This window comes from Neolamprologus brichardi, chromosome 9 (assembly GCF_056152115.1).
Source record: "Neolamprologus brichardi isolate AB-2024 chromosome 9, ASM5615211v1, whole genome shotgun sequence".
In the NCBI taxonomy this organism is placed as follows: domain Eukaryota; kingdom Metazoa; phylum Chordata; class Actinopteri; order Cichliformes; family Cichlidae; genus Neolamprologus; species Neolamprologus brichardi.
Genome location: NC_142112.1, coordinates 39,980,623 through 40,007,703, shown reverse-complemented (window position 1 = coordinate 40,007,703; position 27,081 = coordinate 39,980,623). Strand labels below are relative to the sequence as shown.

The 27,081-nt window shown below is 48.0% G+C and overlaps 1 pseudogene; it reads left to right on the top strand.

The window, feature by feature from the left end:
• LOC148101660 (uncharacterized) overlaps positions 1-22,840 on the top strand; it is a 40,135-nt pseudogene extending 17,295 nt beyond the window's left edge.
• The last annotated feature ends 4,241 nt before the right edge of the window (positions 22,841-27,081 follow it).

Sequence of the window (27,081 nt, the reverse complement as noted above, 5' to 3'; positions counted from 1 at the left end):
CACTGGGCAGTGGATGCTGATGGTTTGGGCCCATATTTGGAGATTTCTACAGTTGTTAGCTAGAGTTCACATTTTGAACATTAAAATACAAAATAACTAAAGAGTTCCAGGCTGTCAGTGTCAGTAACAGCTGTAAAAGACTTGTATCCAGCGTAGCAGCACACCACAAGGACACGCAGCATCCTTCAGCTCTGAAGCGTCAGCATGCTCTGCACAGATACCGCCTCTTTAACATCACGTTTGCCTGCAGAGCTCACCAACACAGTCAGCCTGTCTCTGCTTCCTGTACAGATATGACTTTGGTTCTTTGAGTGTCTCTGCAGGCTTCCTGCAACTCTTCATCCCTGATCCTTTATTAGGATCAGCATCATCGGCTGCACGTATGAAGTCACGAGGTAGCAAAACTCCAGGACACAATAAAGGAAATTAAAAGTTTACACTTACCAAGCTTAAAAGATAAAGTTTTACTTGGCTTCATTGAGTACGTGCACGTTATTGTACAAGAAGCGGTTCATTCTAAGGGGGTCGGCTGATTGGGCTGTCCATGTGCCCATGAAGCAGAATTCCAGGTGGTCACAGCTGCTCCCCAGCAGGTATCCGGCCCTGGACAGGTGGGACGGCCCCACTGATCCAGTCCTCTGTCAGGTGGACACATTTCCTGCCTCCTCCCTGGAGCTGCTTCACTGGATGCGGGCTCTCGCTGTGACATTTTCACTCATTTTTGGTCATTAAAAGCAAAATTCTGGTGTGCTTTGAATTTTTAGGATTAGACTGGGCAGCACTGAGGACGCCCTCCAGATGTGAACTCAACATTGATCTTTTATTGTCCTGTTAAAAATCTTGTTGCTAAGATTTGTGAACACAGGTGAGTCTGTGAGACCAGCCCCTCAGTACCATGGTCTTTTTAACCATGATCACATGGTGCATTTTCGTCAGTGAATTACACAAACAGACCAACACAAAGTCCCACCAGGTGATTCCACGTACGGCTAAACCAGGTGTGCAGTAGTTACTCACGTCTGCTCCCTAATTCACGCACGGTGCCAGAGATTCCAGGTCCAGTGTTTCCTGCAGCTCTCTGACGGTTGCATAAAAGCTTTTATTGCAGACAGAAGATCCCCTGCTCAGCTTCAGCCAATGTTTGGCATCGATGAAGCCGCAGGGGTGGAAGTGCCTGTGTTGAAATCTCTATGAATGTTAAAGGTTGTATTGTTGTGGCTTCAGCGCAGGCCGAGTCCACCGCTGCCAACCAGGCTCTCTGTGTGAGCAGCACATGCTTCTGTTACTCCTCTGGGAGCAGCTCATGAATATGGATTCATCAGACGTGTTTGCTGCTCAGGTCTAAACAAACCTGTAAAACTTAAACGTGCAGCAATCCATCGAGCCGCTTCGGCCGCCTGGAACACAGAGTTACAAACATCACAGCAGACATGCAGAGAGCACAAGTACACTTACTTTCTCTGACTTTCTCTGTGTGATTCAGACAATTACTCATGGCTCACACGTGTGACTGTGTGTGTGTGTGTGTGTGTGTGTGTGTGTGTGTGTGTGTGTGTGTGTGTGTGTGTGTGTGTGTGTTCCAGGTCGTACTGTTTGTCTGGCCGTCTGTGTGTTTGTGCGTGATGATGTGATGCGTGGGCGGGTCGACATCAGTGTGTGTGTGTCAGTGTGGGCAGTACTCGAGGTAAAGTCAGGCATCTCCAAGAACAGCCTGTCTGACGGTGTGTGTGTGTATGTGTGTGTGTGTGTGTGTGTGTGTGTGTGTGTGTGTGTGTGTATGTGTGTATGTGTGTGTGTGAGACAGGTCAGGCCGAGCTGCTTTAGTAGAAACAACTTTGATTATCCTTTAAAGTCTGACTTTATCAGGAATGAAGAGTTTGTTGTTAGAAGTGTTAGAAACGTTCAGGTGAAAATACCTGCAGGTAACTCAACTGTTACGATCAGCAACAGGACAGGTGAACCAACGCACGGCTCACTGTGGTCCAACAGCCATAACCACTGAACCCTGCTCTGTGTCAGTGAGGTCAGAGCATCTCTAACGCAGTCTAGGCTCCACCCATGTAGTCCATATTGACATAGTGACTGGAAGAAACAGGCTAAAGAACTGAACAACCAAAACCTGCAGTTGCTCCGACGTCCAGCAGAGGCAGCACTGAGTCAGTCCCATGTTAAAACTTTACAGCAGGAATAAACATGTTTACAGCTCGATGCACAAACTGTTCATGCCAACCCGTCATCACAACTGTATATAATAACGCTTAAAGTTACCATTGTTAGGGGCGTGGCCTCTGTGGGAAACACTGCGTTCTGAGACCACCAGGGGGAGCTGTAACCTGAACACACGCACTTTTGTGGATTATGCTGTTTGTAATATACTGTAGCATAAACAGAGAGCAGTGCCTTTAGACGATGCCTCGGCAACAGTGTGTGTTTGACTCGCCAATACATCACACCCTGAACATACACACACACACACACACACACAGGCACACGCACACGTCTAGACAGACCATCTGACCAGTCCACATGTATACTGTGTACACCAAAACACACACACGAACACGCAGATGGCCAGACGGAGCATGTGGTCGCTGCAAAAACACCTAAAAACATTGAATGTCAGATAGATAGATAGATAGATAGATAGATAGATAGATAGATAGATAGATAGATAGATAGTCAGAGTCAGCTTCAGTGTGCTGGACGAGTCACATTCCTCTCGCTCTGCACATTCCTCTGCAGGTAAACAGGTCTCAGACCAGTCTGAACATGTGGCGACTCAGGCACAGATTTATTACAGTAACAGTGCTGTGTGCAGCAGCAAAGTCTGATTTTCCCTGTTTGTACGCTGGTGTGAGAAAGAACTTCAACAAGGTTTTATTCCCCAGATACTGACTTGCAGGAACAATGAACTCCTCCCCCCACGCTGCCTGCAGCTTTGTGGACTGAGCACACGGGGAAAGTTCTGATATGTTTGGTAGTTCCTCCTCCAAAGTGAGATCACAGGTGTGGTGTGGGGCTTATAAGACAGTAAAGCTGAAAGTCATGAAAGTTGATGAAGCGGAGGGCATCATACCACACCTGTGTTTCTTTAAGGCAGTGTGGAAGCCAAGCTGATGGTTTATCAGTCGATCTACTCTCACATATGTCTATGGGCTCTAGGTGGTGACTCCAAAAGGTGCCTTAGACATTCAGATGGATCTCAGAGCAGAGCTTCCACTCTGGCACATCAAAGGTGGGTATGTGACTAGGATGCTTCCTGTTTGTGAGGCAGGTGAGGTATCTTGGGCATTCTCTTCCAGGAGGTGGTCCTGGAGCATGTCCAAGACACAGTGGAGATAGATCTGGTGTATATATGGAGGAGGGAGAGGGAAGTCTCTGTTTAGACTGCTCATACAACTCAAACCTGGATAAGTTGATGGATGGTTGGATGATGGATGGATGGATGATGGAGGGGTGGATGATGGATGGGTGGATGATGGAGGGGTGGATGATGGATGGGTGGATGATGGAGGGGTGGATGATGGAGGGGGATGATGGATGGGTGGATGATGGATGGGTGGATGATGGAGGGGTGGATGATGGATGGGTGGATGATGGAGGGGTGGATGATGGATGGATGATAGATGGATGATGGAGGGGTGGATGATGGATGGATGGATGATGGATGGATTATGGAGGGGTGGGTCGATGGATGGATGGATGATGGATGGATGGATGGATGGATGGATGGATGGATGGATGGATGGATGATGGATGGATGATGGAGTGGTGGATGATGGAGGGGTGGGTCGATGGATGGATGATGGAGGGGTGGGTCGATGGATGGATGGAGGGGTGGGTTGATGGATGGATGGATGATGGATGGGTGGATGATGGATGGATGGGTGGATGATGGATGGGTGGGTCAATGGTTGGATGGATGATGGAGGGGTGGGTCGATGGATGGATGATGGAGGGGTGGATGATGGAGGGGTTGATGATGGATGGGTGGATGATAGATGGATAATGGATGGGTGGATGATGGATGGATGATGGATGGATGATGGAGGGGTGGATGATGGAGGGGTGGGTCAATGGTTGGATGGATGATGGAGGGGTGGGTCGATGGATGGATGATGGAGGGGTGGATGATGGATGGGTGGATGATGGATGGATGATGGATGGATGATGGAGGGGTGGATGATGGATGGGTGGGTCAATGGTTGGATGGATGATGGAGGGGTGGGTCGATGGATGGATGATGGAGGGGTGGATGATGGATGGGTGGATGATGGAGGGGTTGATGATGGATGGGTGGATGATAGATGGATGATGGAGGGGTGGATGATGGAGGGGTGGATGATGGATGGGTGGATGATGGATGGATGATGGATGGATGATGGAGGGGTGGATGATGGAGGGGTGGATGATGGATGGGTGGATGATGGATGGATGATGGAGGGGTGGAAGATGGAGGGGTGGATGATGGATGGGTGGATGATGGATGGATGGATGATGGAGGGGTGGATGATGGATGGGTGGATGATGGAGGGGTGGATGATGGATGGGTGGATGATGGAGGGGTGGATGATGGATGGGTGGATGATGGAGGGGTGGATGATGGAGGGGGATGATGGATGGGTGGATGATGGAGGGGTGGATGATGGATGGGTGGATGATGGGTGGATGATAGATGGATGATGGAGGGGTGGATGATGGATGGATGGATGATGGATGGATTATGGAGGGGTGGGTCGATGGATGGATGGATGATGGAGGGATGGATGGATGGATGGATGGATGGATGATGGATGGATGATGGAGTGGTGGATGATGGAGGGGTGGGTCGATGGATGGATGATGGAGGGGTGGGTCGATGGATGGATGGATGATGGATGATGGATGGATGATGGATGATGGATGGATGGATGATGGATGGATGATGGATGGATGGATGATGGATGGATGATGGATGGATGATGGAGGGGTGGATGATAGAGGGGTGGATGATGGATGGGTGGATGATGGATGGATGATGGAGGGGTGGATGATGGATGGATGATGGATGGATGATTGAGGGGTGGATGATGGATGGATGGATGATGGATGGATGATGGAGGGGTGGATGATGGATGGGTGGATGATGGAGGGGTGGATGATGGATGGATGATGGAGGGGTGGATGATGGAAGGGTGGATGATGGACGGGTGGACGATGGATGAATGATGGAGGGGTGGATGATGGAGGGGTGGATGATGGATGGGTGGATGATGGATGGATGATGGAGGGTTGGATGATGGATGGGTGGATGATGGATGGATGATGGAGGGGTGGATGATGGATGGATGGATGATGGATGGATGATGGAGGGGTGGATGATGGATGCGTGGATGATGGATGGATGATGGATGATGGAGGGGTGGATGATGGATGGATGGATGATGGATGGATGATGGAGGGGTGGATGATGGATGGGTGGATGATGGATGGATGGATGATGGATGGATGATGGAGGGGTGGTTGATGGATGGGTGGATTATGGATGGATGATGGATGGGTGGATGATGGATGGATGATGGAGGGTTGGATGATGGATAGGTGGATGATGGATGGATGATGGAGGGGTGGATGATGGATGGGTGGATGATGGATGGATGATGGATGATGGAGGGGTGGATGATGGATGGATGATGGAGGGTGGGTCACCAATGACCTGGTGGATGTTAAAGGTCATGCTTTGGTTTGCTGTTGGTTTGTTTTGTGAGTTTATTCTTAGAAACCAGATTTTGGGTTGACGTCTGACCACATGGTTGAAAGCTGGCTTTTGTGCAGTTACAGGTTTATGGTAACAAAGAGCTGCCAACACAAAGCATACTTTCAGCTGAAATACATTCAGTGTGAAGGTGTACTGACTGCCACAAAAGAAAAGTACCAAAGAAACACGTGTCACTTTTTCTTCGTATCTCGGTGAGCTCTGTTTTGAGACCAGGATGAGAACCAGCAGGTGGTTCATGGTGTCTCTCTTTGGATCGGCACATTCTTAACTCTGCAGTCCATTGCAGAGGTACACGTATGACCGTGGTACATACACTGACAGGACTTGTATGGTGGAGGTAGTTTGAAACCTCCTCTCCCACAGTTACCGATACACAGTTTGCGATACAATTAGCTTCAAAGGGTTTTGTTTGTTGGGCAGCATTCAGTGCTCAGCACAGAGAGTTTAATATGAGCGTCCACCAGTTGAACGTGACAGAACCTGAGAGAAAGCATCAACACACTCAACTTTTCCTCAATGTCACATCCAGCTGTCAGAGTTGGTGTGATGTAATTTAACTCTGTTTCCCTCCCTCATCTCTCTCTGCCACGTTTTCATTCAGCACTTCCTGTCTGTCTGGGACTGCCGCTGGCCACACGGCCCCCTGGGAAATCCAGCATTCGCTCGTGGCCAATCAGACTGATGGTATCTGACATCCCTACCTGAGAATGCTGTGCTCCTCCAGCGGTGTGTGTGTGTGTGTGTGTGAGGCTGACAGTTTGATGATATTTGACTCGTGTAAAGTTCGCTCACCATCAGGATGGGCTCTCTTCAGCCTTTTGTGTTTTGATGAGATTTAGTTCAAACATATTTTGGCTGCATCTGTTTGCATTGAATTTCTTATAAATGTCTTATACCCCCCCCCCCCCCCACGCTGCCTGTCAGGATCATGTGCGTATGTAGGACATTGTCTCCTGAAGGATCGGTGGCACGTCATTAGCTGTATGAGATTTTTAAAGATTTCATTTAATCCTGTGAGTCATCATTGCTGATGACCCAAACTTTTCCTTTGACCGGGTGAAAGAGATCAGTAATTTTAATGAACTCTTATTGAAAATATGTTTCCCTAACAAGAACCTCAAATATTAATTGATAATAAAGCAACAAGGCCAGAGGCTTGCTGAGTACAGGCAGTTCCTGGCTCTGGTAGATTCCCCTGATGTTTGGAGAGAGCTTGACAACCAGAGCAAAAAGAACAGAGAACACATAACAAGAAACAAGAACACATAAATAAGCTTCCCAAATGCACATTTATAGACCAGGACTGAGGTCTGACTGAGGTCTGGTCCAGCTCCTGAAATTCACATAAAGTTTCTCTAGTTACATTCCTCTTGTCCAAATCACAGAGTTCGGTTTCTGGTTGAGATTGAAGCTGTGTTCATAGGTTTTCTGCTCTACATGAGCTGGAACGTTTGGCAGTGGGCTGGGAGTGGGTGAGCTTTCGGTGAAATCAGCAGTCTGACTCTTCAGTCTGAATGTTGACAGAACAAATGTGATGATTGTTGACATGATCATGAACCGTTTATCGATGGATCCTGGAGTTTGTCCAGAACTTTAAATTCCTTGATGTTCACCTGAAAAATGAATCTTACTCGGTCCCTCGACACGTCTTCATTGGCAGCAGCAGCAGCACCGTCTCCCACCATTCATCCTCACAGCATCCTACAGGGGGCCCATGGAGAGCATCCTGAGTGGCTACATCACTATCTGCTATGGAAACTGCACTGTATCAGATGGGAAATCCCTGCAGCGGTTAGTGAAGACAGCTGAGAGAATCATCGACGTTTCTCTTCCCTGCTCAAGGACATTTTCCACACACGCTGCAACCACAAAGCCACCGGCATTATGCAGGATCCCTCACACGGGCTCCTTACTCTCCTGCCATCTGGCAGCATTTGGCCCTCGCTGCCAGACTGTGCAACAGTTCCCCCAAAGCATCAGACAGCTTAATACACCAGGTCTGCACTGCAAACACAACTGCACATGTAGTGAGCACTAGCTGAACAACACACACATGCACATTCATATTTACATTGTGTACCTTCCTATACAGTTATATTCACTTAACATGACGTGTTCCTAAGAACCACACATGAGGCTACCACATGACGACAAAGGTGCGCACCATTTTCAGAAATATACATACAGCTGGGGATACATACATATACAAACTTCAATATTTTAATAAGTGGTGCTGAAAGCTCTGCAGTTGGTCTGGTAGCTTCTCTTTGCCGGCATATAAAGGATTCGTTTGATGGCACTCACTGGACTGACAAACACTCAGAACAACGAGGAAGTCCAAGAAACTCAGTGTAGATCTAAGAAGGAGAGTTATAGAGTTACAGAAGGTCTCCTGGAGCCATTTTTAAGCAACTACAGATTCCAAGATTATCAGTTCAAACAACTGTATGCATGTGCAAGTTATTCAGATGAGCCATTAGTTTGCTGAGGTCTGCTAGAAGAACCAAGCTGTCACCGTCAGATGGAAACTGTTTAGGAACAACTCAGGAACCACAAAGGCTCAAGCCTGCCACAGACTGTCCACACTGAAGTGAGTTTTTCTTCGCTGTAGACCGAGTAAAGAAGAGACGGCGAACGAAGCTCCTTCAAGCTCAGCTGAACACGTCAGCTGCCCACATGGATGAACATGAACCGTGATGGTGGTGGCACCATCCAGTGTTCCAGCGGGACAACGAAGCCCTGGTTGTGGATAAAGCAGGCTAACACTAACCTGCTGGAATAGGCTTCCCAAAGTCCGACCTCAGCGCTACTGACAGGTTGTGGACTAGGCTTAAACGGTCTGTGCCAGTTTAAACGAACCCTGCCAGAGTGGTCCAAACTTGAATTACACCCGAATCCAAAATGAATTCCAGCTTCTGCCCCTTGAAGTCATTCAAGACGTCAGCTGTGCAATAACTCCACGCTGGAAAATCAAAAGCTCAAGGAACTCGTTAAAAGCCCCAAACGACCAAAGAGTGAGTGTGATCACCTCCATGGGGCGAAAGAGGAACATCATAACGCAGCTAAACACTCAGTGAGAGAATCCCTCAGCTGAGGATGGAGACTGTGCTTCTCGAACCATCTGTGTTTTTGATTTATGGTGGGAACCCACCCTCAGCTTCCCCCTCTTCCTCCCTCGGTCCTCATCTGTCTGCCCTGCAGAGACGTTTTTCAGTGTCCTTCCCCTTTTAAACGTCAACGCAAAGACCCATAAAACATCTGCCCAAACGCACACACACACACACACACACACACACTGGCTTCAGCCTGCTAATCTTTCTATCAGGCTCCTGGGGTTTGTGGGGTCAAGGTTTTCTGTGTCTTTGCAGGAAATCCAGGTGAAATTTACAGTTTTCCGCCGGAGCGCTGTCTCTGCTGCGGTGGAGGGAAGCCCTGCAGTCTCCGTGTGTTACTCCAAGAAGGAGTTTCAGACTGGAAGAGGAACAATTTTTCTTTTACAGTACATAAACGTTTGCAACTGTGACCTCTGACCCTCAGCAGTCTGGAGGTTTGCACTTGATGAGTAATAATTAATGAAGCCTTATAGTTATCAGCACACAGCGTCACAGTTTCTGCAGAATATTTACAGTCCGTCTGTTTACTGTTTCCAGCTGGTGATGAACACTCTGAGCTATCAGAGCTGTACCTGTGCTGCTGCCTCGCTGTAGTTTTCCTTTCTGCCACGCTTCTCCTGAACAGTATTTTTATATTAGTGCCAAACTAACGTGGTCATATTGACATGCACGGCTGTGATCTACTGTGTAATTTAACTGTAATAATGAGGTGTAGCTCCCTCTTGAGCTGAAGGCTTTACTGATAACAGTCATTCATACTTTTATACTGAACACGAACTGATAATAAAGGATAAACATGAAGCGCTTAATAAAAACTGCAAACACAGAGCTAACGATGAGCGGACAGAGGCAGGAAATGAAGCGGAAAAGTTCCAGTCGGAGTGGAGAGAAGGACGATGAAAGGATGGATGAGGAAGAGGCGGAGGATTGGATGTGAACTCAGTGACTCAAACACTCGCCACCACAATAGCAGCTCATTAAATGAAGCGTGTTTGACGTCAGTTTGCCTGCACACGGGGAAATGTGCACCGTGTTCTCACCTTCACCTGTTATCTGAGGATTGTGACAATCAAGCAGCGCTGCTACCCCGAGTCATCGTAACGACTCTGTGCTGAGAAACAATGATTATAATCATGTTCAGTTGTAGCGCCGGTGACTCATCAACTCTCCTCCAACAGGTTAAAGAGAGGGAAGAGCTGTGATGACAGCTGAACGAGGCCCGAGGGAACACGGCGATCCGGTCCCTGCAGCTCGCAGCACGGCTCAAAGTGTCCACGCCAAACACCTGAGCATCTTCAGTTCGGCCTCCGCCCTCTCCACCCATCACAGCAGGTCTCCAGCTCCTCTGTGACACAGCTGTCTCTGTGGATGGTTCCCCCGGCGTATTAACCTCTTAAGCCCCAATGCCCCCTGATACGGGGGCAAAGCGAGCGAGGGAATCCAACAACCACAACCAAAACAGACATGACGCCAGACCACCAACCTCTGACTCTCTCCCCCACCGATGTAGGAGCGGTGCTGAGCAGGATCAATGTCCATAAGGCTGCAGGTCCTGATGGCATCCCCGGGCGTGTTCTCAGAGCGTGTTCTGGGGAGCTTGCAGGAGTGCTCGCAGACATATTCAACCTGTCCTTGGCCCACGCTGTGGTACCGGCCTGCTTCAAATCCACCTCCATCGTCCCGATACCCAAAAACTCCAACCCATCTTGCCTCAATGACTACCGCCCAGTAGCACTCACCCCCATCATCACTAAGTGCTTAGAGCAGCTGGTCCTAGCACACTTCAAATCCTGTCTCCCCCCCACCCTGGACCCCCACCAATTCGAATACCGCCAGAACAGGAGCACAGAGGATGCAGTCTCCATCGCACTGCACTCTGTCCTCTCACACCTGGACAACAACAACACCTACGCCAGAATGCTGTTTATAGACTTCAGTTCAGCATTCAATACAATCCACCCCTCACAACTCATCAGGAAACTGACAGACCTGGGCATCGGTCCCCTCATCTGCAAATGGTTACTGGACTTCCTGACCAACCGCCCCCAACATGTCCGGCTGGATAACCACTGCTCATCTACAATCACAATAAACACCGGTGTACCACAAGGCTGTGTGATGAGCCCTTTCCTCTACTCCCTCTTCACCCACGACTGCAGACCTGCTGATGGTTCCAACACCATCATTAAGTTTGCAGATGACACCACGGTGATTGGCCTCATCAGTGACAATGATGAGGCCGCCTACAGGGAGGAGGTGGATCGTCTGGCTGAGTGGTGCGACAGAAACAACCTGCTGCTTAACACAGAGAAGACCAAGGAGCTCATCGTGGACTACAGGAGGAATGCTGACCCACATCCACCCATCCACATTAAGGGGACGGCTGTGGAGCGTGTGAGCAGCTTCAAGTTCCTGGGAGTCCACATCTTCGAGGATCTCATCTGGACGACCAACTGCTCCAAGCTGGTCAAGAAGGCTCACCAGCGCCTCTTCTTCTTGAGGACTCTGAGGAAAAACCACCTGTCCTCAGACATCCTGGTGAACTTCTATCGCTGCACCATCGAGAGCATCCTGACCAACTGTATAACAGTCTGGTATGGGAACTGCTCTGCCTCGGACCGGAAGGCGTTGCAGAGGGTCGTGAAAACTGCCCAGCGCATCGCCGGAGCACCACTTCCTGCCATAAAGGACATCTACAGGAAGCGGTGTCTGAAAAGGGCTGGGAAAATCATCAGAGACCCCAGTCACCCATCACATAGACTCTTCACCCTCCTGCCCTCTAGGAGGCGCTACAGGAGCCTCCGGACTAAGACCACCAGGTACCAGAACAGCTTCTTCCCCACAGCTGTCAGACTCCTGAACTCTGCCTCCTGACATCTGACCCACGTTAAACTCATGGACTGGACATACACACACCCACAACCACCTACACACACACACAATGGACAACCGTACCCTCAAACACACAATAATAACATGGACTGAACCACCATTCACAATCACTAGCACTTTATATAGCCTCTGTAGAAATTATCCACATATCTCACTTATCTTAACTGCACTACTGTATAGTTCTGTGTAAATAATCATACGATAATTTTTAATCCTACAATCCTACAACTGTTTATAACTTGCATAGTTCACATTTCTGTATAACTGTATATCTCAGATTTCTGTATAGTTTTTTATTTTCATATTTATATCCTGTTCATAGCCTGTACATAGCTGTACATAGCTTGTACTCACTACAGCCTGTACATAATTATAGTTATAGAATATTCCTAACATACTTCATACCGTGTACATTATAACATACCATAATAGACCCATTTCTGTAACATACTTACATATCTATATTATTGCTAATATATATTGTAATATATCTATATCACTAAAGCACTTCTGGATGGATGCAAACTGCATTTCGTTGCCCTGTACCTGTGCATGTGCAATGACAATAAAGTTGAATTCTATTCTATTCTATTCTAAAAAGCAGGAGATCAGGTAGGCTTGGGGCTTAAGAGGTTAAAGCTGCACATTCACATTTCAAACGCTGAAACTTTGACATGTGTTTTTTAACCACTCGATCATGTGTAAACTCGGCCTTTGTGATGTCTCTCACTCGGGTCAGGATGTGCACAAACGTGTGCGTCATCACTGAAACACATTGATCTGAACATTTTTCCTTCCTCCTCGTCTTTGTCCCGATCGCTGGAATAATTGTGCTCATGCTCGCTGCGTCAAACACTCGAATGCCCTCCATCACCTGCTGCAGAAGTCATCACTGCTGTTCTTGTGTCCGGTCCTGTTCCTATGGTCACGGAGCGCGAGGATGTCAGCAGCGTGGAAGTCCAGGGACATTTTTTCACTGAGTAATTGGAGAACTCGTTAACCCTGAACTCCTCAGCTACACATCACTGCAGCTTTATCCTCCAGCTACTGCTGCTGCTGGACCGACTCCTACTGCATATATCATGAATACTTCCCCCTCATCTCCTGAGACATTTGCTTCTTCCTTTGTCAGTCTTTCAGGTTTATTGGTCCCTTTATTCTTCTTTCTTTATTTTTTCAGTATTCATTTTCTTGTTTTTGTCAAGTTTTTTTCTATCAGTCACCAGACTGAGTACTATCTGTTTGACTTTTGTCTTCGTGCATAAGTCTGTGTCGGCTAATGAGTTATTTCAGTTGTAAAGTAAGCTAGCTTATTTAAATTCGTTAGCTGTTAGCTCGTTACATTAGCTGTTAGCTCGTTACATTAGCTGTTAGCTTGTTACATTAGCTGTTAGCTCGTTACATTAGCTGTTAGCTCGTTACATTAGCTGTTAGCTCGTTACATTAGCTGATAGACTTGTGCTTTGATTAGCAGTTAGCAGACCAGCCCTGAGAGGCTGAATGACTGTGACCTCTCCTAATCCAGATGTTTTGTGACGGTTATTAGCTTGCTGTCATCATTAGCTAATGGGTCCTTCCATAAATGCTGTGACCTGTTGTTGGTCACACTCAGTTATACTTTCTCTCTGCCCTCAGCTGATCCTTGGTCAGCTGTTCATCACCGTCACATGAAGAAGTTTACTGCTGCATTACTGCTTCCACGGGAGCATCCAATCACAGCACCTTTATGAAAGCAGATGTTTCGGAAGTTCAGGTGTATTAACACTTTGACACAGTGTTTCCAGCTGTAAAGGACTCGAAACGTGGAGCGCAGTAACAGCAGCGAGGTTCCTCAGGAGAATGTGGAGAAAGTGTGGTGCGATCAGTCTTTAATCACAGGAATCAAACTCAGTGACTCTAGGTGAGTGTGTCTGTCTCCGGGGTCAGAGGTAGTACAAGGCAGAGGCAGCGATGGGTGGAGGTCCAAAGCACCACCTGCAGAGCTCACAGGGCTGAAGCAGATGTTTATTACAGTGACCTGAAAGCAAACTTAAAAAAAAACATTTTAGGTAACTGAAGTAAAATCAAAAAGTAGACTTTTGAAAAAAGAAAATTAAATTATTAATTAAATTATTTAGTTAATCTGAAAACTAGTCTCTGTTGTTTTGGTCTGACAGTCACACCTGTGGTGCTCCTCCGGCTCAGAGCGACGGAGAGACGGAGAGAAAAACTCACTTCAACCTTCAAAACAACACTTAGAAACCCTCATCACAGATGTGTGGTCACATGTGGGGTGTGTGTGCGTGTGTGCGTGTGTGTGTGCGTGTGTGTGTGTGTGTGTCTGTGTGTGTGTGCCTGTATGTGTGTGTGTGTCTGTGTGTGTGTGTGTGTGTGTGTGTGTGTGTGTGTCTGTGTGTGTGTGTGTGTGTGTGTGTGTGCGTGTGTGTATGTGTGTGTCTGTATGTGTGTGTGTTGCCCAGTGGGAATCCTGCTTTATTAAACGCTCTAATCCTATTTTGACGACTCTCAGAGTAAAACGATAGCAGGCCAGGAAATTAAACAGACGACACACAGCACACTGAGTGCACTCGTAAGTCTATCTCTGTGAGGACATTTCACTCGCTGGGCCCACATTTTAGGTTTCCAGCGTTTTAGTAGGTAAAGGTGATGCTTTGACATGAATTGAGCTGCGGTTTGGGGAAGGCCGACGGCTCCCGGGCAGATCCCCGTGTACTAAATAGAAGTGAAGTAGTTAAAGAACTGAAAACAAGGAGGGAGGGGCACGTAAACGAGAATGAACAGCTTGCAGAACTGGGGGAACCTATATAGATGCCGGAAGGAGCGTGTTTGGAGGCGCGGTCCTGCTCCTGAAATTCGGATTCATAATCTCCGATTCACTGTGTCACACAGCTGCCAACATCCAGCTTTATACAGACGTGCTAGAACTGTCAGAGGTTAATCGTTGCTACTGACGAGTGATGCTGTCTGTGGATCAAAGAGTCCTCCTCATAACAGCTGCTTTAACTTATTTACTTTGTGTTTATGGTGTTTTTGTGAGTTATGATATCTTTCCTCCCAGTACTGTGTAGTACCATGTAGTACCATGTAGTACCATGTAGTACCATGTAGTACCGTGTAGTACTGTGTAGTACCATGTAGTACTGTGTAGTACCGTGTAGTACCGTGTAGTACTGTGTAGTACCGTGTAGTACCATGTAGTACTGTGTAGTACCATGTATTACCATGTAGTACCGTGTAGTACCGTGTAGTACCGTGTAGTACTGTGTAGTACTGTGTAGTACCATGTAGTACGGTGTAGTACCGTGTAGTACCGTGTAGTACTGTGTAGTACCGTGTAGTACCATGTAGTACTGTGTAGTACCATGTATTACCATGTAGTACCGTGTAGTACCGTGTAGTACCGTGTAGTACTGTGTAGTACTGTGTAGTACCATGTAGTACTGTGTAGTACCGTGTAGTACCGTGTAGTACTGTGTAGTACCGTGTAGTACCATGTAGTACTGTGTAGTACTGTGTAGTACTGTGTATTACCATGTAGTACTGTGTAGTACTGTGTAGTACCGTGTAGTATCGTGTAGTACTGTGTAGTACTGTGTAGTACCGTGTAGTACCGTGTAGTACTGTGTAGTACCGTGTAGTACCGTGTAGTACCGTGTAGTACTGTGTAGTACTGCGTAGTACCGTGTAGCACTGTGTAGTACTGTGTAGTACCTTGTAGTACTGTGTAGTACTGTGTAGTACCGTGTAGTACTGTGTAGTACCGTGTAGTACTGTGTAGTACTGTACCGTGTAGTACCGTGTAGTACCGTGTACTACTGTGTAGTACTGTGTAGTACTGTGTAGTACCGTGTAGTACCGTGTACTACTGTGTAGTACCATGTAGTACTGTGTAGTACTGCGTAGTACTGTGTAGTACTGCGTAGTACTGTGTAGTACCGTGTAGTACCGTGTACTACTGTGTAGTACTGTGTAGTACCGTGTAGTACTGTGTAGTACCGTGTACTACTGTGTAGTACCGTGTAGTACTGTGTCGTACTGTGTAGTACCATGTAGTACTGTGTAGTACCATGTACTACTGTGTAGTACCGTGTAGTACTGTGTCGTACTGTGTAGTACCGTGTACTACTGTGTAGTACCGTGTAGTACTGTGTCGTACTGTGTAGTACCATGTAGTACTGTGTAGTACCATGTACTACTGTGTAGTACCGTGTAGTACTGTGTCGTACTGTGTAGTACCGTGTAGTACTGTGTAGTACCATGTAGTACCGTGTAGTACCGTGTAGTACTGCGTAGTACTGCGTAGTACCGTGTAGTACCGCGTAGTACTGTGTAGTACTGTGTAGTACTGTGTAGTACTGTGTAGTACTGTGTAGTACTGCGTGTGCTCCTCACTGCATCACAGAGACAACAGGCAGCTGGAGGTTGTGAGTCTGTGTGTCTAACATTCATTTCAGCCTGACAACAGAGACTGATGTGGGCGCCACGGAAACGCAGGGGCAGATGTTACCGTGACAGCAGGTTCCCGACAAAATGAAAAAGGTCTTTCCATCCACCTCCTCGAGAACAAACTCCACCTGCTCAGTCATCGAATCACAGAGGTTTGATGGAGCACGGTGACAGAGCTGCGGCTCAGGAGGCGGAGCTCTGTCACCGTGCTAATCACAAGGTCGGGGGTTTGATCCCTGGCTGCTCCAGCGTGCACTCCAGAGTACTGTTGGGCAAGACTGAACCTGAGTTTTAGGTGGAGGAAACAGACCTGAGGAGTTTTCCTTCCCAGCAGCTGCTCATAGGGGCTCGTCTGCTCAGGTCTTCTCTCTGATGTTGGAGCGATGTAAACGAAACAAAGAGTCAAACTGAACAGACATCATCATCATCATCATCATCATCATCATCATCATTATGATAAACCAGGATCCTTCCCTGGAATCGTCTGATCATTGTGTTTGTAAACGATCCGCACTCAGACTCAGGGGCTTCCCTCTGAGCCGGCCTGGTGGAGCTGCTGCTCCACCTCCATCAGTCTCACGGAGGTAGACCTGTGTCGTACAGCATTAGGAGATAATTTACAAAACATTCAAACTGTTTATTGTTTGCATTTCTGTAAATTCATCTCACAGAGTCACCGTGGGGATCCAGCTGTGTTCAGCTCGCTGCGTCACAGAGCGATGTCTCACAGGAGGTTGCTCAGCCCGGGGGAAAGAGCAGCAGCCTGATTGATTATTACTGATTATTGATACAGATCATAGTTGTAACGCACAGCTGAAAGCGTGTGCTCTGCAGGAACAAACATTGTTGTGGAGAATAAGGACAGACGCTCTGTAAATGTGACACAACAAGCAGCAGGGAGATAAACTTTGTCTCGGCCCTGAAGGTTACGTTTTTATCTGACCTTCGGCGTTCCTCCCGCAGCGCGTCTCATGATGTCCGCCCGTCTCTGTCCTTCACCGTCTCTTGGGCTCGCAGCTCGCTCTCTAACTCTCTACATGTTTTTCCTTGAGTTCGTATTGTTTCTCTGGCGCTGCTGTTGTGTACTGAAAATAAGAGATAAAGAAAGATGAATGCAAAGTCAACAAGCGGCAGAAACAAAGCTTTGTTTGGTTTTTGTGTTGCATGAAAACAACAAACTCTTTGTCTGTTTGCTCCCTGGGATCAGACGACAGCGTGGAAGTCTCCGCTTCGTCTCCAGCTGAGGGCAGCACAGACTTCACTGCACATATGATACAACCATCAAACAAAGAGCTGTGATTGGCTGTCACGGGAAGGTGTGAGAGGACTCATCATCCCTGCTTCATCTGTGTATAACATGGATGTTAGAGTGTTCACTCCCACTGCTGTGGAAAACACGGCGTGTTCGGCCTCCATAGACTAAGTGCACACCGCCGTCTTCACAGGAGTGAATCCCAGCAAATTCACACCGAGGTCAGACCTGCACAAGAGCCCCTAACCCTACACAGGCCTCAACGAGCAGGTCAAGGGTTAAAGTTCATGGCTTGCTCGGCCCAAAGTGGGTCATCAACAGGACAAAGATCCAAGCGAGCAGCAGAACAGCAGAGACGCTGTGCATGAATGGATGACTGTTCAGTGAGCTGAAGCAGCGCTGTGAAGACGAAGGACCAAAACACCTGTCTGAGTTTGGTCCTTTAGGGCGGGGTCAGGTTTAGGGCGGGGTCAGGTTTTCACAGGACTGTGATTACCAAACAGTTGTTGTTCAGGTGTTCTTCTTCTTCTTTCTTTGATTCCAGGAATCACTTGAACAGCATGAAACCACCAACAGGCTCTGAAAGTGGACCAACGTTCATCACAGAGGACGTTCAGTCCGCTCGACGACCTGCGACAGCTCAGCGTTTCCAACAGCAGCCTGTGATTGGTGGATGCTGTTACTGTTGCGTTACACTAGCATTCAAAGAGATGGTCCTTATTGGGACAGCAGCAAAATGCAGTCTGGGTAGTGATGTTTACCCACAATGCATTGTGATATAGGGATTAGTCAGAGCCCAAAGTCTGAGCCAATGAGGAAGACGGAGGCAGCAGAGCGATGTGACAAACCCTGGAAATCTGTGCAGCTGTAAACTCGATGTTTACTCTGGAAAACAAACTAACACATCACAGCCTTGGCACACACACACACACACACACACACACACACACACACACACCAGGGTCAGCCTGTGTTATCGTCCTGTTGAGTCTTGAGTGTTTCAGTGGAGGACGGAGCAGGGCCAGAGGACAGCGCTGTCACTGATAGTGAGTGTGTGTGTGTGAGTGAGTGTGTGTGTGTGTGTGTGTGTGTTAGTCATGCTGTGGGACACAAAATAAGTCCTCACAGTTCAAATCTGACTGCAAGTCTTCATGAAATGAACACGAGTCAGTTTGAGGTCCTCTGAAGAGCTGAAAACAGGAATGTGTGTGCAGCGGTGACCCTGGACCATTCAGACAAACACTCTGCATGAAGTCACGCACGCTGCTCGTCTTTAAGTTTCAGAGAGCTGATGTTCACAGGTCTGCAGCACAGACGTGAGGGATGTTTGACATTACACATGCCGCCACTTAGCAACCACAGTCGACAGCATGATTTATCACCATGGTTACGCAGATGATGCACAGCTATATGTTAGAGCCACATGACAATGAATGAACTGAACAAAAACCTTAAATACGTTGTGAAACTCACTTCAGCTCGCAGGCTTGGACGCTGCAGAGGGAAACTGTTGCATATCTGTCTTCATGACGCTTCAGTATCACACTTCCTGTGTCACATCTACACGAATGATTCAAAGACCAGCGTGAGTCTCGATTTAATCAAAGAAACAGTAGACAGTGTAGAACAGTGCAGGACTGACAGAAAACAGCTCAGCGACTTTTCTCACAACTGAACATGTGAACTTGGATTCTAACAGGTGGAGGTTCCAGTAGGTGGAGCGATGGAGCGCAGACAGGCAGCTCTGGTTCAGGTAAGGGACTGTCAGCTTTGATCTTCAGGTGAAACACTCGATGAGTTCTTGGTTTGCTGGTTTACTCCTGATCCAGCAGGAGTCCAGTGGGCGAGGACCGGATGGAGCGACCAAAGTTCATCGAGTTATCAGATCTTCATCCACCTGTTGGTGCTCGCGAAAGATTTTCCACTCTCAAAGCCACTCTCTGAAGATGCCCCGAGTGTGTGTTTTAAATTCAGTCAGCTGCTGAAATCATCCAAACAACAACAGTTGAGCAGCAGTGAGTCTGTAGTTCACACACAGATCTTTACACAATCCACTGAACCTGAGGCACCGTCCCGACACACCGCCCCACTGCTTCACTGAGTGAGTGGGTTCAATGCAGAGAGGATCTTTTTATTATTATTATTATACTAAGCCCTGCTCATGTCTGATTTCTAACTGGGGGAGAACACGATCCGTCCATGTTGCCCCTGTAAATATGAGGACAGACAGGGGGGGTCCCAAGCTCAAAAACGATTTCAAACCTGACAGAAGCTTCGAGGTGTCCCCGAGAGTGGACCTCCATCCTCAGGTGATGGTGACTCCTCCTCCACCTGAGAGGAGGAGGAGTTTCAGCCGATGATTCTGCAGGTTTCATGTTGGGATGATGACTACTTCCTATAAAACTTCCCAGACACTGCCTGATGGACAGTGAACAGAACGAGCTGTTTGGGGCGGTTTGATAGAAATAACTGATAGAAACAACTTTATTGTCCTTACTTTACCTTCAGCTTTGACTCGCTGCCATCGTTTGCCAGCAACAGCTGCTCTGTGGAGCTTCCCATTGAGTTGGCAATGACGTAGAGTGTGCTGAAAGCAAACAGGTCGAAGTCCCAAAACTCAGATTTGGATAAATGAGTTCCTGTAATACCCACAGCTGCAGCCGCGAGTGAGTGCTGAGGTTACTGCACTAACAGAAGGATGGATGTTACTGGACACTAATCAGCTGATCTGTGTTTGCAGTAGATTCATATCTAAAGTCTAAACCTTTGAGGTTTCCAGTGTAAAGTGAAGCTGACACACGAGGAGCGGCTCGCAGCACAAATCACACTCTCTGGGTTTTCTTGGAAACGTTTTCCTGAGCCCAAATCGCTCAACAGAGTCGGGGAGCGTTCGTGTGTGAAGCTTTGTTTGATATTTATACATCACGTCCAAGAACAACACTTTTAATTTTCAGGAGCTGTTTGTCAGATTCATCACTAAATCTTAGTCTTAGTGTTTCCAGTGCAGCTGCAAGGCTGTGTGATCAGGTAGGAACACCGTTCATTCATGAAGCACCAGCAGCAGAACCCGACAGCTCAAAGAAACATGAGATAAAGAAGTAAAAACACTGGACGGCATCAGTTAAATAACCAACGTGCAGCGAACGCTCTGCAGAGACACTTCCTGTCCAACTCTGTACTTCGTGGGACATTTGTGTGCACACTGACTTTCTGTTAGTGAGGAGACGCTGATAATCAGCTGGTTGAAGAAGACGTATTATACCTGTGCATGCACTGGAACATGGCTGACAGTAGAAGTGAACTGGTAATTGATTAAGTGACCAATGGCTGAGCGGCTTTAGTGAAGCAGTGGTTCCTGGGCCTGTGCTGTGGGGCTGTGGCTCTGACTCAGTGGAAACAGATCTGTGAACGATAAACTGAAGCCTGCAGCAGATAAGAGCTCACAGCAGAAGCCTCATTAACGTCTCCACCGAGCCTTTAAACACAGAATGTGTTTTCCATGGAAGACCGTAAATCAGTCTGAGGTTCGGAGGCCTCAGCCTCGTCGGGGCCAAACCGCCGACCTCAGAAACGATCCTGCTGACCTGATGCGGCGTTCCTGCCACCCTCGATGGCTTTCTGCGGTTTCAAAGAAACTCGGGTTAGCCCCACTTAAATTTTACGCTGTGATGGAAACAGCTTCAGAGGATATCCAGCCCGCACATGGCAGTCGCACACGGTCTTCAGCTGCTGATTAAATCACATTTCAAGGACGCTTTAATGAGCTCCAGAAACGAGGGAACCCTGAAACACTGCAAAGCTGCGCCGCAGGGTCAGGATCCTCTCTGGGCCTGACTCCACGCTCAGCAGCAGCGTGGTGGTGCAGCCGGGTGTGACGGTGCTGATCAGGTCACCTCGTGCCCCTCCACCAAGCCACGCCCGCCCTCTCCACAGTGTTTACACTCAACATTTTAGCAGGAAATTAACAGACTGAACCTTCTGGCAAAGCATTCAGCAGCTGCGTGCTGTTTCAAATCACGTCTCCCGTTACACAAAACATGTTCCAACGTTTTTCAGTGAATCTGCCACAAGTTTATTAATGTGCTCACACAGTATCTGCTTCTCATTTCCTTCCACAAACTGAAGTGTGCTGGACACAGACGCTGTGACTGCCACCAGTGATGGAGAGTCGGGTGGAGTGTTCCTCTGTGTCCTGTGGAAGAACCTGTACTGTTGTACTATGAAACAGTGTGGCAGTGGACGGATTCATCAGTCACTGTGTGACCAGAACTATTTCTGTGAGAGCAGCTGGTTCCTAACTGGAGCCAGTCGTCCAGTCGGTGTGGTCGGCACTTCTTGTTAGAAACAGCACACTTGTTTCTCTGAAGAGCAGCAGTCAGACGTCTGCTTTAGATCCTCCACACAAACTTTAGTTTGCTGCACCTGAAGCATCAGTTTGTAGTCTGGACTGACAGAAGCGTCCTCAGGCAGGACACACGGCCGCCTTCTTTATTATTTCTGACTAGAAACACTTTTTTAAAAACACTTGCAGATACTCGATCTCGTCCACGTTTGTTGCTTCGGTCTGGATCAAACTCTTGGGTCTAACCTGCAGGACGTTTCTGCTCGGCGGTCCAGTCTAGTTTCCTCGGATAACCTCAGCGGGGATGTGGACCAGTTTAGATCGTAGATTATGATGAAGAGCAGCTCAGCGTGATTGTCTGATTTATCTTTAACTCGCAGTCAGAGTTAAAGATTGGGACAGTCAGATTCCCGGGGAACACCCTCTGTTCTGTAAGCTAACTCTCACAGCGCCGCTATCGCAGATGGAAACAGTCATTTGTGATAATTACCCCGAGTGATTTTTTTCCTGTGCAAATCGTCCGTGTTGGTAATTTGTCAAGAAAAACTTCCGAGTGAAATTACGCAGAGAGCTTTCATTAGCAGAGTCGGAGCTGATCCGTCCCTCTGCGTGCTTCAGCGTGCTGTCGGTGACTCCTCTGTCCAATGACCGACAGTTTTATGGTGAAATGCTCCTAACAAGGCGTTTGGACACGGCAGCAGAGCAGCTGCTTAATGACTCGACTTCAGTGAAGTATAATTACTCCTTGAACGAGGATGATTACATCACGTGCAGCTAATTAATGTTAATTAAAGTAACTGGTGCTCTCTGTGAGTGGGTGTCTGTACCTAAAGTCAAGTGTTCAGATTTCAGACGTTCCCTGAACGTGACATAAAGTTTCTCACAGACGTTGACAGGATCACGTCACCTCCTCAGATGGAGCATCAAACAGCAGTCGACCACGGCGGCTGCCCCGCTGGCAGGGGAACACCCTGCTGCGGTCCCCGGAGCCTCTGATCTCCGCTCGCCCTCAGCCGGCTTTACTGCTGGTCTTGTGAGGACCAGTAATGACTGCGCGCGCCTTAAAATATCCAACTGCACCCCAAAGCATGACACGTCTGTGCGTCTGATTTAGAAACGTCCTCACAGAAGAGCCGCTGAGGCCAGCGCTTCATCTGCAAGTCATTTTACTGCCTCCTGTCATTAAGAGGGACGTCTATTTGTGCTGCACACACGCTGCAGCGATGTCAGCCTGCCTACACGTCAGTCCTACACCAGGAGCCTGTCTGTGTGCTGGGTGGGGGGTGGGGGGGACTACTGGGTTTGGTGGGAGCCCTGAAAGGATTCCAGTAGCTGCAGGAAGGGTTGAACTGAGGGTTTAGCTTAAAGATGCTTTTTCACACTAGCAACACCACACAGTGCTGAACTGGGAATGATGGCCAATAATACTAATACCACAGACTCTGCCTTTGACACAAAGTCATGCTTTATGTCCAGGTGATGATGCAGAGCTCCTGCTTTCTAACCAATGATGGTGGAGGAGGCTGAAGCTGATTAGCGGTATGGGCCGTACTGGTTTTGTTGGTTGGTTGCTGTGTTTTCTGCATTTCCGCTCACCTGTTTCCCATCAGCCAGCTGCATTTAAGTCTTCACCAGGTGGTCAGCTCTGTCAGAGCGGTGAATCCGCTCCTTACCTGGCTTCCCTCCTGGAGCTCACCAGCCTTTAACCCGTGGGTGTTGAACTCCAGGCCTCGAGGGCCTGCAGGTTTTAGATGTGTCCTTGATCCAACACAGCTGAAGTTCTCCAGAGGCCTGAACTAATCATGTGATTCAGGTGTGTTGTCCCAGGGTGGGATATAAACTGCAGGACACCGGCCCTGGAGTTACCCACCCCTGCTTTAACCCAACAAACCAGGCGTCTCCTCCACTCAGGACTCTCCCAAGTAATTCAGAAAATTCCCACAGCCTGCCTCATACTTTCATCCCGGCTCAGCGGCTCGACTCTCCTCTCTGCTACTCGACTCAGACCGCAGCCTAAACATCACCCCAGTGAATTTAACTTCCCTTAAAATTTTAATTCCAGTTAAATAAAGAATCAAAGCTGCTGCTGCTGGTTTTGTCTTGAGTCCTCCGTCCTGCTCTGGTGGCCACAGCCTGTAACACTGATTCGATGCACTGATGACATAAAAGCCACACTCAGGTTTTAGAAGAACTTCTTATTGGTCGGCCATCTTTAAACCAAATAATTATCTGATTAGGACTCTCCCTCCCTAAAGGGACCCGAGTCCCCGCAGTGTTGCTGTGTAAACACATTTACGTCCCCACAGCATGACTAATACAAGCGCACGCACACACTGTCCTTCCCTTAAATGACATTTTGTTTGTGTCTCCTCACAACGGCACGCACACAGACCTCAGTCCATTACCTCACACACACACACACACACACACACACACACACACACACACACACACACACTGTGTGTTTTGCTGGTTGTTGGGGTTTCCTGGTGCCCTGTGTGCTGCTGTTTGAAAGCTGCAGGCGGAGTCTGGCTGAATGATGCCGGCTCTCCAAGGTCGACGGCGTGTTGTGAGTCACGTCTGTGGAAACAGAAGATGTGACAGTAAACTCTAAATATACACTTCACAGCAGATCACAGAGCGTGACGCCGCCTCATAAGAACACAAGTTAAATATAAGTGAACGAGGTCGCATCAAAGAGTTCGGCTACTCAATGATGTGACCTCTGGTGCTGTGTGATGTCATTGTGGGCAGAGCTGTGTGTTTTAGCTCAGCTTCAGGAGGGAGGGGTGGGGCTTCAGGTGAGTGGATAAATACACCTGCAGTGACCTCTACCTCTGCAGTGACATCTACCTGTGCAGTGACCTCTACCTCTGCAGTGACATCTACCTCTGCAGTGACCTCTACCTTTGCAGTGACATCTACCTTTGCAGTGACCTGTACCTCTGCAGTGACCTCTACCTCTGCAGTGACATCTACCTCTGCAGTGATCTCTACCTCTGCAGTGATCTCTACCTCTGCAGTGATCTCTACCTCTGCAGTGACCTCTACCTCTGCAGTGACATCTACCTTTGCAGTGACCTGTACCTCTGCAGTGACCTCTACCTCTGCAGTGACATCTACCTCTGCAGTGATCTCTACCTCTGCAGTGATCTCTACCTCTGCAGTGACCTCTACCTTTGCAGTGACATCTACCTTTGCAGTGACCTGTACCTCTGCAGTGACCTCTACCTCTGCAGTGACATCTACCTCTGCAGTGACATCTTCCTCTGCAGTGACCTCTACCTCTGCAGTGACATCTACCTCTGCAGTGACCTCTACCTCTGCAGTGACCTCTACCTCTGCAGTGACATCTACCTCTGCAGTGACCTGTACCTCTGCAGTGACCTCTACCTCTGCAGTGACCTCTACCTCTGCAGTGACATCTTCCTCTGCAGTGACCTCTACCTCTGCAGTGACCTCTACCTCTGCAGTGACATCTTCCTCTGCAGTGACCTCTACCTCTGCAGTGACATCTACCTCTGCAGTGACCTCTACCTCTGCAGTGACCTCGGGTTAATAATAACTGAAGTTTAATGAACCTCTGCAAAGATGGCCGCCACCTCGACCCCGTCTCCACGGTCAAAACTACGACACCAAAACCTGAACGCAGACAAACAGAGGTGGAGTTAGAGCATCTTTACAAAGTGAGAGATGCAAATAAAGGTTACTGCAAAGGACATGGCAGCTAATACAGTTAGTGGTGAAATGTCCACACAGCTGTGCTCCACAGTCTGTCTGCAGACTAAACACTTTTAAGCCTTTTGCAGTTTTGTGGGGACTTTAGCACCTCAGACTCTCACAGTTATCTCTGCTCTGGGTGCGATGCCAGCGTCATAATGGAAAGAGTCACTCAAGAAAAAGTATTTACTGTTTAATTCATTTCACTCTAATCAATACACAGACAAGAGAAAGTGTAACAAGGACGTCCAGGCGAGATTTAAGACGTGACCAGCAGCTGATTCAGTGTTTGCTATCCACAAACTGACCTGAGCTTCACGTGGAGCATCGTCAGCTGATCAGAGCTGCCTGTGGCAACAAATCAGGATGAGACAGTCTGTGTGTTCACTGGGATGTCCTGAGGTGTGTGAGGGAAAACATTCAGAGGAAACCACCTGCACTGCAGCATGTAGGGAAGACATTTCCTACAAGAACTGGTTCCCAGTAGGTCAGTAAGTTGGAATTGTTAGTTTGCTTGCCTACACTTGGGCTACAATCAGCTGATTGTCGTTTGTGTCAGGAGAGGACACAAACTAACGCAAGCATCTGCACAGACAGCATGCTAACACCTAGCTATCCAACAACCCAGAGCTAAAGCTGAGCGTGTGCAGACCTCGGCCCAGCAGCCTGAACTTCAACAGGTAACAAACTGATGATCAGTCAGGCTGCAGCCTCATTTCTACCTGTTCCTGTTTATACAGTAGAATCACCATGACGACCACTTTAAAGCCTCTTTGTGTTGGTTGTGTTCAAACCTAAATACTAAGAGGAAGCTCACACGTGTCCTCATTAGGATAGAGATCTGTGCTGAGGAGCTGTAGCCTCAGGTTTATGTTGTTAAATGGTGATTATGAGACAGATGATTTTACAGAGTCACATGAAGGAAATGTCATGAACCCTTTTAAGAAAACAGTTCTGTATAATATGTGTAAAACATTACTTTTTTATGGCGTTGACTCCAACACTGGTCCCACCAAAGACAGGAAATGACTCTGGACACCACCTGTAACACCTGCTGCATGTGTTCAGGCCCGCTCTGTGTTTATGCTCGCATGATTTGTGTCTTTCCTCTCAGCTTGTTCCCACTCACTGTTTTCAGTTCAGAGTGCAGAGCAAACACTCAGGCTCCCAGCGGCTGTAATAAGTCACAGGTCAGCTGAGGGTGACCTCTGACCTCTGTCCTCGTGGATCGCAGCACAGACTACATTTTTGCCTCTGCGTGAGGAAGCGAGCTCCCGCTGCGCCTCCTCCTCGTGCACGAGTGTGGTCCAAGAGTGGAGCCTTAAACCTGAGGGTCACCATGGTAACTGTATTTTAAAGCGACGATACTTAACGTTATATCTCTGTGTCATCAATGCAAACGATGGCAGCAAGAACCAGTTTGAAACAGCTCTGAACAGCAAACTTCAGATCAATCTAGTGACTTTGAGGAAGAGGTCAGAGGTCAAACAGGACATGATGTTTTAAACACGCCACACGTCCAGTTTCACAGGAAAAGAAACGATGACTCGTGACTCTT